This window comes from Mastomys coucha, unplaced genomic scaffold (assembly GCF_008632895.1).
Source record: "Mastomys coucha isolate ucsf_1 unplaced genomic scaffold, UCSF_Mcou_1 pScaffold5, whole genome shotgun sequence".
Taxonomy (NCBI): Eukaryota; Metazoa; Chordata; class Mammalia; order Rodentia; family Muridae; genus Mastomys; species Mastomys coucha.
The window spans coordinates 97,299,788-97,309,530 of NW_022196911.1; the positions used below are offsets into that span (position 1 = coordinate 97,299,788).

The window sequence follows — 9,743 nt, forward strand, 5'->3', positions numbered from 1 at the left end:
TTTTTTTTGTCAAGACAGGGTTTCTCTGTGTAGCCTTGGCTGCCCTGGAACTCACTCTGTAGACCAGACTGGCCTCAAACTCAGAAATCTGCCTGCCTCTGCCTCTGCCTCCCAAGTGCAGGGATCAAAGGCGTGTGCCACCACAGCCCGGCTTGCAAATATTTTGTTAATTAAGAAAAAATGCAACCCTTCCAATCAAGTGCACTCCCACAATCACCAAGCTTCTTTCCTTACCCAATTGCTAAGCTTAGCCATCAGGTAGACTTAACACATTAAATATATGTGCAAGTCAATAAATTCTAGTTTTATTCTATACTACCTAGCTTGCTACAGACCCATTTCTTTCTTTTTTCTTTTTTTTTTTTCAGTTTTTCATTTCTTTTAATTATACTTATTTTCATTTTATGTGTGTTTTGCCTACAAATATGTATATATATATATATATCATATATATATCATGTGTGTGTATGTAGTACCCACAGAAACCAGGAGAGGATATCAGATCCTCTGTGACTCCAGTTGCAGGTGATTGTGAGCCACTATGTGGGTGATAGGAATCCAAACTGGGTCATCTGAAAGAGCAGCCAGTACTCTTAACTTCTTTTTTTTTTTTTTGTCTGAATGCAATACCTTTTATTTGTATTTGATGAGGAGGATTAACACACTCAGCAACTCCGGTGACTTTTGCTTACCCCACTGAGAAGCAAGGGGCTTACGAGCATCTCTCTCCACATAGCACTGTTCTTTCAAGGGACACTGATACCTATGCAGCCACCTGACCTGGACAGTCAAGGCTCAGCTGAGTTGGGAGTCTTGGAGTGTCTCATTTGGGGGACAGGGCCCTAAAAGCCCGCCTCTAAAGAACCCACTGTGCCTGGTTCTGGGCAAAGTTTCCTTGTTCAACTACTCACAGACAACACTAGCTCTGGCTCTCCTCTGTGGACCTGATCCTGGCAGAATGTTTTCTTTCTCAGAGTTGCTCTTTTTAAATCAATGACAGAATGACTCCATCAGAACACTAGACACCTCCCCAGATGGAACCTAAATTCAGTCAAACTGGGATGTGACCATCCAGAATCGTAATGGCAGGCAGCAAGCAGGAAGCCACCCTAAACCTCTATTCTAGCATAGCTGAGAACTCCCTATGAGAGGGTAGGAAAGAAGAGGGTGGGGATGGGGGAGAAACGGCATGCTTTCCAAACTTAACAACACTGTGGGGGCCCCAGGACTGCTGGCCTCTACAGCGCCCCTACTTCCCTTCCAGCTGCTCGTACAGCTTGGGCACATAGTCGTCCCACTCTGCTTGGTAACACGTGCCCGCCACCGGGGCTCCCAGGTTATACTTCTTGTGGAAGGTCTCCACCTTGAACTTGCCACAATTGTCTCCAGACCTGTTGGTGAGGACTGGCTCGTCGCAGCTCAGCTGCTGTTCCTGCTCGTACACCAGACAGACATAGCGGTGGAGACCTGTGCCCTTGGGAGGCCCGGAGCCCACGTAATCTGAGAGGACAGTGCCACTGCTAATGTCATTGCCCTTCATGTTGACCACCAGGAAGTGGTGCCACTCCCTGAATTTGGGGTCCATCCTACTGGGGGCATCCGGGTCTGTGAGGACCAGGGTGTAGTGTTTCCCAGGATCAAGGCCATCCCATGAAATGCTGCTGGGCCTATTCATAACCTGGGTGGGCGTTAGCACTTTGCCCAGCTCGTCCACCTTCACCCCGGCGTAGTCGACCCGCTGGGCGTGCTGGGGCGGCTCGTCCACCTCCTGCAGGCACAGCGGCCTGGCACACTGGCAGGCACAGCGGCCATGGCAATGGACAAACGGAAGACACGCCTACTCTTAACTTCTATACCATCTCTCCAGCCCTGAACTTCTATTCACTTAGTCAAACATTTTAAGTTTCAAAAATCATTTCAAGGAGCCATAAAAAACTAAAATTCAAAACAGAAACAAGAGGTTTCAGACTGTGTATGTGTATGTGTGCTTTTTGATATATAATCTACATTGGCTTTGAACTTGGTTCTCCTGCCTTAGTTTCAAAAGTGTTGGGATTTTAGGTGTCCACTATCACATCCAACTTTGTGAAGCGAGGAAGCCTAATGTTAAAGGTCAACCTTGCTCCTTGGAGCTCACCCTGGACACGGTCTCAAAAAAGACAGTTAAGCCAGGCAGTGGTGGTGCCCGTCTTTGATCCCAGCACTTGGAAGGCAAAGACAGGTGGATTTCTGATCTACAGAGTGAGGTTCAGGACAGCCAGGGCTGTATTGAGAAGCCGTCTTGAAAAAAAACAAACGGGTGCTGGGCGGTGGTGGCTCCCACCTTTATGGCACCTGCCTTTAATCCCAGCACAGAGGCAGGGGCAGGCGGATTTCTGAGTTCGAGGCCAGCCTGGTCTACAAAGTGAGTTCCAGGACAGCCAGGACTACACAGAGAAACCCTGTCTCGAGAAAAAAAAAAAAGAAAGAAAGAAAAACAAACAAACAATAAAAGAAAGTTAAAGAAAGTGCTATTAGCAAAGGTGTGTACCAAAATATGTAGTTAGTAACAACTTGTTATACTTTATGTATATTGGAACTTTAAAATATTTTTTAATCTATTTATTTTTAAATGGGGGGGCTATACATATGCATGTGGTGCCTACAGAGACTGAAGAGAGACAGATCTGTCAGAACTGGAGTTATAGGTATTTGTGAGCCTGGATTGGGTTCAGGTGACAGGTCCTCCAAAAGGGCTGCTAGAGTTCTAAATCACTAAGCCTCTTGAGAATTTTTTTTCTTTAATTAGGGGTTGGGGATTTAGCTCAGTGGTAGAGTGCTTGCCTAGCAAGCGCAAGGCCCTAGGTTCAGTCCTCAACTCCAAGAAAAAAAATTATTTTTATTTATATGGCTGTGTGCACATCTTTCACAGGTGTGCAGGTCCCGGTAGAGACAAGGAAGAGAGTTTTGGATTCCCTGTGCTGGAGTTACAGGTGACTGTAAACTACCAAATTGAAGTGCTGGGCACAAAACTCATATCCTCTGGAAGAGCAACAGGCATTTCTCTAGCCCCAGGCAAAATTTAATGTCAATTTTTATTTAAGGATTTTTACATGCCTATAAAGTCCCCTAAAGCTAAAGCTCAAGATTTCTCAAAATCACCTTTTTTGTTTGTTTTGTTGCTTGAGACAGGGTCTTTCTTATAGCTCTGATTGGCCTGGAATATACTATGTGGACCAGGCTGGCCTTGAACTCAGACCTGTATGCTCTACCTCCTGAGGACTAGGATTAAAGAAGCATGTGTGAGCAAGCCAAAAAGCTCACACTTTTCAAATCTCAGCTTCTTTTATTTCCATTTGAATCATGGACTTAATGATAACTTCAGAGTTACTCATCTAAAATCTACAGCATTTAATTTCTTAAAATCATTTACTTCAGGACAGGTTGACTGCCTGGCTCTCAACTGTTGACATCCTGAACTGGCCTGCTTTTTTTATTTTGTTTTTTCAGACAGTCTCATGTAGCACGGGCTGGCCTTGAACTCCCCATGTAGTAAGGGGTAATTCTGAATTCCCTATCCTGCTGCCTTCACCTCCCAAGTACAATGATTCTATGTGAGCGCCATTACACAACAGCTTCTGCTCTTACCACTTTGGCCCTGAACACACTGAGTAACAAGCTACTCCAGGAAATGAAGAAGTGCTTCCAACCACAAACAGGATGAGCTACCTCAAGAACCGTAAGCTGTGTTTACTGAGACACACATGACCCTGAGATAGTGCAGCCTTCTTTAACAAAGGTTGTCTCACTGTTTACTCCTCCCCCACCTCTCCTCCTTTCCCAAACACACACCTCATTTTTTATGTTTGTTGTTTGTTTTTTAAATTTTTTAAACAGGTCATGCTTTGTAGCCCAGGCTGGTTTTGAACTCATTCCGAAGCAGCCTCCCAAGTGCAAGGATTACAGAAATGTTCTATGTTTTGAAACAGTAAATTCGGGCTGGGCAGTTGTGGCGCACACCTTTGATCCCAGCACTTGGGAGGCAGAGGCAGGCAGATTTCTGAGTTTGAGGACAGCCTGGTCTACAAAGTGAGTTCCAGGACAGCCAGGGCTACATAGAGAAACCCTGTCTCGGGGAAAGAAAAACAAAACAAAACAAAAACCCAGTAACTCAGAACAGATCACTCTATCCAACTGAAACTGGAGATTAGTAGCGGGAAAACTTACTCAACTGACAGTCGCTGCCAGTACTTATAGGTGGTGGTACTGGGAGAGTGGGAGTGCTGCCTGTGATGATGGGTGGGAATGATGGCTGTGGTGGTGATGGGGGGGTGAGAGGAAGAGTAATGGCTGTGGTAGTGGTGATGTGTGCCTGGAGATCTTAGAGGAAATGGTCACAGAAAAATGTCAGATTTTTCATTACAGTCATAACTGAACTGTTATTTCCTCCATACTGTCTGTTGAGAGATGACAGTAAGAAAACAATCCAACAATTAATGGTACCATGTCAAATTTTTCTCAAGTGTTTTATTTGGCAAGGAGCATACACACACACACATGAAAAATGCCCTAGAGTTTTAACTAGTCACAACGCAAAATAACGCACTTCCTCTTCTTCATATAACACTTCACAATTTAAGTGGTATGTGAATCTTTCGAGTCCAAGAGCCGTATTTATCTCACTTAAAGCTTTTTGATTTGCCTTCGATGTCTCTAAAAGTTTTCTTGGCAGATGATTTCTTACAGAATGTAGAAATGAAAAGACTGTAAAAACGGTAGGGATGATCAAAAAACACTTGAAAGGGCTGGAGAGATGACTCATCAGTTAAAAACATTGTATGCTGCTCAAGAGGACTTGAGTTCTATTCCCAGAACCCACATAGGAGCTCACAACCACATGCAGTTCCAATCCCAGAAGATCTGGCGCCCTTTATGTACTTCCCCTACTACCAGGCAAAGCACTCATATACACTAAATAAAAATAAAACTCAAAAAAACAAAACACAACACTTAAGTGCAGCTGCATGCTAGCACAGCAGCAGCTGGATCCTACTAAATGGTTATCACAACAAAGTCAAGAAAAAAAGCAAACCACCAAGCATTCAGAACAGGCTTGGAGAAAAATGGGTCATCTAGCTCTGGCACAGGAGATGGCACATAAAAACACTGTTTCTATAACCATTTTTTTTTTTAAGTCTCTCATTATGGATGGTTGTGAGCCACCATATGGTTGCTGGGATTTGAACTCATGACCTCTGGAAGAGCAGTCAGTGCTCTTAACTGCTGAGCCATTTTACCAGCCCTCTATAACCATTTTTATCAGCACTTACATTTCAGTTAAGTATTAGAAGCCTTCCATCATGGTCACTGCACAACTGAAGACACCCCAAAACATACCATTTGGGGCTTAAGTCTTCATAAAATTAACTTCAGCTCCACAAAAACAGCTCCATCGAGACCAGCATGTGAAACAGATTATAAAAGACTCCCTGGGGGCTGGAGAGATGGCTCAGGGGCTGGAGAGATGGCTCAGTGGTTAAGAGCACTGACTGCTCTTCCAAAGGTCCTGAGTTCAAATCCCAGCGACCACATGGTGGCTCACAACCATCTGTAATGACATCGGATGCCCTTTTCTGGTGTGTCTGAAGACAGCTACACTGTACTCACATAAATAAAATAAATTAAAAAAAAAAAAAAGACTCCCTGGAAAAATGCAAATCAAACACAATAAGGGGCTCAGTGACTAAGGCCACTTGCTGTTCTTCTGGAAGACCCGAGTCCAGTTCCAGCACCCACATAGGACGACCTCTAACTCCAGCTCCAGCAGATCTGACACCCTCTTCTGGCCTTGAGAGATACCTGCACTCAAGTGTACACATAAGCAATTAAAAATAAATTTCAAAAAATAACGAGATTGTAAGTATACTCACTAGGATGGCTAACTTAGAGAAGGCTGATAAAATAAATTATAAATGGGTATGTGAAATGAACAGAACCCTCACACTGCAGGTGAGAATGTGAAATTTGAGTAAAGGTTCTTGCTGCCAAGCCCAACAACATGAGTTCCGGCCCTTGAAACCCACATGGTAGAGAGAGAAACCACTCCTGAAAGATAGCCTCTGACCCCATGTGTGCACACAAAGAAAAACAAGAAGCAAAGTGTGACATAGGCTTACCACACAATTTGCCATAGAAGAAAATAAACAGCAGCCCCTCCACACACAAAGACCGCACCTGGTCCTCCACTACTTAATCATCCAGTTAGTAAGCAAAGTAAGAAAGGCTTTGGAGCTATGTGGCACCATAGCTTCTTAATTTTTCCATCTTGTTTTTTTTTTCCACTTTAATTAAAATTTATTTTTAGATTTATTATATGTCAGTGTTTGGTCTACATGTATGTATGTGTGCCGTGGAAGGGCCAGTGCCCTCAGAGCTCAGAAGCTGGTGTTAGTCAGATCCCCTAGAACTGGGGTTATGGGCCGTGTGGGTCCTGGGACCCAAATCAGCATCCTCTACAAAAGCAACAGACACTCTTTGTTTTTGTTTTTTTGTTTTGTTTTTTTGTTTTTTGAGACGGGGTTTCTCTGTGTCGAACTCAGAAATCCACCTGCCTCTGCCTCCCAAGTGCTGGGATTAAAGGCGTGCGCCACCACCGCCCGGCGCTGAGTCTTAACCACTTGGTCCTGAGTTCAATTCCCAGCAACCACATGGTGGATCACAACCACCCATAATGAGATCTGATGCCCTCTACTGGTGCATCTGAAGACAGCTACAGTGTACTTACATATAATAAATAAATAAATCTTTAAAAAAAAAAAAAAACTAAGCCGGGCAGTGCTGGCACATGCCTTTAATTCCAGCACTTGAGAGGCAGAGGCAGGCGGACTTCTGAGTTCGAGGCCAGCCTGGGCTACAGAGTAAGTTCCAGGACAGCCAGGGCTATACAGAGAAACCCTGTCTCGAAAAAACAAAAAACAAAAATCTAAAATTGGGTCACTATTCTCAATTTCATCAACATTTGTATTAAAATCAATCACAAGGCAACAACAAAATTAAGAGAGTAGACACATTTTGCATTCATCCAGGTGTATCCAATCTGTGGTCCACAGGTCATGTGCATCCCAGGACAGTTATGAATGCAACCCAACAAAACACTGTAAACGGTCAGGTAGTAATGTCAAAAGACTGAATACTTCTCCAAAGTATTCACATATCCCAGGTTTACTTTCTGGGCACAATAGGCCTCTATTGTAACTTTTAAAACACAGGATCTCAAGCTGGGTGTAACTCAGTACATGCCTCTAAACCCAACACTCAGAAGGCAGAGAGGTAGGCAGATCTCTGAGTTTGTGGCCAACCTGGTCTACAGACTGCATTCTAGGACAGCCAGGGCCACACAGAGAAACCCTGTAACAAAACAACAAACTGCCAGTATGTCACATACTCTATCAACCTCACCTCAAGTTTGCTAGGTAGCCAGCCAGCCACGGGTGACCTTGAACTACTGAACCTCCTACCTCTACCTCCTTAGGACCAGAGTTACAGTCGTGAACCATGCCTGGTTTCCTGTGAACCAGAATCTTAACTAAAGAACTCTAACATTAATACTTCCTAGTGTTCAGTAGAACCAGGTCATTTCCACTGCAGACAAGAGGAACAAAGTCAAAGCAGGTTTAGTTTTCTCCTGGGGATGCTTTTTATCCTTACTTCCCGGAATGGTGGAAAAGTGCTGCCTTGGATATATACAATGTTGATGGAGAAGAGCCACAACAGTCTACCTTAGCTGGTTAGGAACTACGTCGGCATAAAGTTTTGTTGTGGACTATCCATTATCATCCAATAAAAACAGGCCTTTTCAGTTAGACATACAAGTATTAGAAGAAATGAGTCAGACCATGACAACCCTACTTCATGTTTAAGTTCTTCTCTCCTAACATATATTCACTCCTATGTGAGCTGGTTCCCTTTCAGTGCCACAACTGGGTTTCCAAGGCTGAAAAACGGTTTTTCAAAAATCAAGAGTGGGGCAGAGGTCAAACCTTCTCAGGCAGGAAAGACTTTCAAGTCCTTTCCTTATCTTAAAATCTTTGGGTGTTGGGTGGGTCACACCTTTTAATCCCAACATTCCTAGGGCAGAGGCCAGAGGATCCAGTGAGTTCAAGGCCTGCCTGGTCTACAGGGAGAGTTCAAAGGCAGCCAGGGGCTAGAGACCAAAAACAAAACAAAGAACAATTCACTGGGTTGGTGATTTCTTATTCTGCAATATCACGTAGCAAATGTACCCCAAAAGCCTCTACATTTTCAATGTCCTCCCTGTACATATCCAATTCTTTGTATTCCTTGTTTCCCTAGGCATGGGTTCCATACTTTGGCTAATCAGTTTACTCATCCCCCAACACTAACCTCCATCTATGTCCATTCTCTTTCTTGTACCCCACCACCTACATCTCAGTGGTCACATTGACCAAAATAAGTTCGTCCCCACGGGCTGGAAAGCCTGCTCGGTAATTAAGAACACTTGTTGCTCTTGCAAAGAACAAGGATTGGTTCAGTTCCCTGTACCCACATGGTGGTTCACAACCATCCTTAACTCTAGTACCAGGGATTCGATGCCCCGGAACCATCCACACATGTGCATACACATTAAAAAAAAAAAAGTCAAAAATTCTTTTAAAGTTTTGCCTCACATTTACGTCCTGACAAGCTATGTCTCAAATATAGCACATTCCCTTTTACTTCATGACGCGTTCACTTAGTTATCGTTTGTTTCTCCAGGGAATTCTGGGGACGGGAGAGACAGTCACAGTTTGAAGACGAATCCTCACTCAAACCCGGAACTAAAGTGAGGCGAGTTATTTAGTGCAGCGACAAGCTCCGGGAGCAAAATGTTGGGGAGGTGCCGCGCGACCCTGGGAGTCTCGACCCTGACACTTGGGCACCTTGAGAACCTCTCTCGCTTCGCCGTCACCTCGGCCTGGCCACCCCTTCCTCAACATCACCAAAAGCCTCCGCAAGCTCGACCCGGGCCTCTGGCCCTCCTGCTTACAAGAGTCAGGGTCCCCTGCGGACGCCAAGGCCCACCCACGCTTGCACGGGCCACGAGCCCGGCCCGCCCCCGCCGCGCCCCCTCCACCACGCGGTCCCCCGCAGCTCGCACGCGCTCTCGCCCCGGGTCCCGCAACACTCGGGACGGCACCCTTCGCGCTACCCCGGGTCAGGCAATGCTGTTGCCCTCAGCTTCCCCTCCTCGGTTTCCTCCTCCCTCGGCCTCCCAGGCCCTGAGGTTCCAGCGCCACGCCGTGCAGAGGCCCGGCCCCACCGCCCAGCCCCGTCTTGTTTACTCACTCACCCTCCATCCTGAGACGCAGACACCCGCCACGAGAACGCCTGCGCGCTACGGCCACGCCCCTGCGCCGCGGCCACGCCCCGCGCCTCCCCTCCGTGCGCGTGCGCACTCTGAGGGTGGAGCACCTGGGCTGCCTTCTTCGCAGGTGTGTGTTTTCGCTAAGGTGATGCAGCCCTAGTCCCGACACTTTCCTAGGTGGCGCTGTCAGAGAAAAAGGCATCCTGGAGCCACAGATCTCTTCTTGAAGACTTTATTCAGCAGCGGACCATCGCCAATCGTGTTTAGACAACTTACATGTCAAGTTTTGGAAGACTGCCTAGAATTTCTTCACTCTGATAACTTCACATTTACCGACACCCCAAATACCTCTGGGCTCTTAAGTTATTGTTTTATTCATACTTGATTATTCTATTACTTT

The 9,743-nt window shown here is 45.6% G+C and overlaps 1 protein-coding gene and 1 pseudogene across 2 annotated transcripts in view; both read right to left on the reverse strand.

The window, feature by feature from the left end:
* The window catches only part of Ezh1 (enhancer of zeste 1 polycomb repressive complex 2 subunit), a 38,808-nt gene extending 29,415 nt beyond the window's left edge, over positions 1–9,393 (reverse strand). Inside the window, exon 1 of the mRNA XM_031354072.1 lies at positions 9,329–9,393. The gene's annotated coding sequence lies outside the window, so the exon portion shown is untranslated. The remainder of the gene's footprint in view (positions 1–9,328) is intronic.
* LOC116078740 lies at positions 617–7,535 on the reverse strand (annotated as a pseudogene). The gene is made up of 2 exons (XR_004113623.1): positions 7,497–7,535; positions 617–1,837 (listed from the first exon to the last, which is right to left on the reverse strand). The product of XR_004113623.1 is annotated as a phosphatidylethanolamine-binding protein 1 pseudogene (transcript).
* Positions 9,394–9,743: the final 350 nt, after the last annotated feature.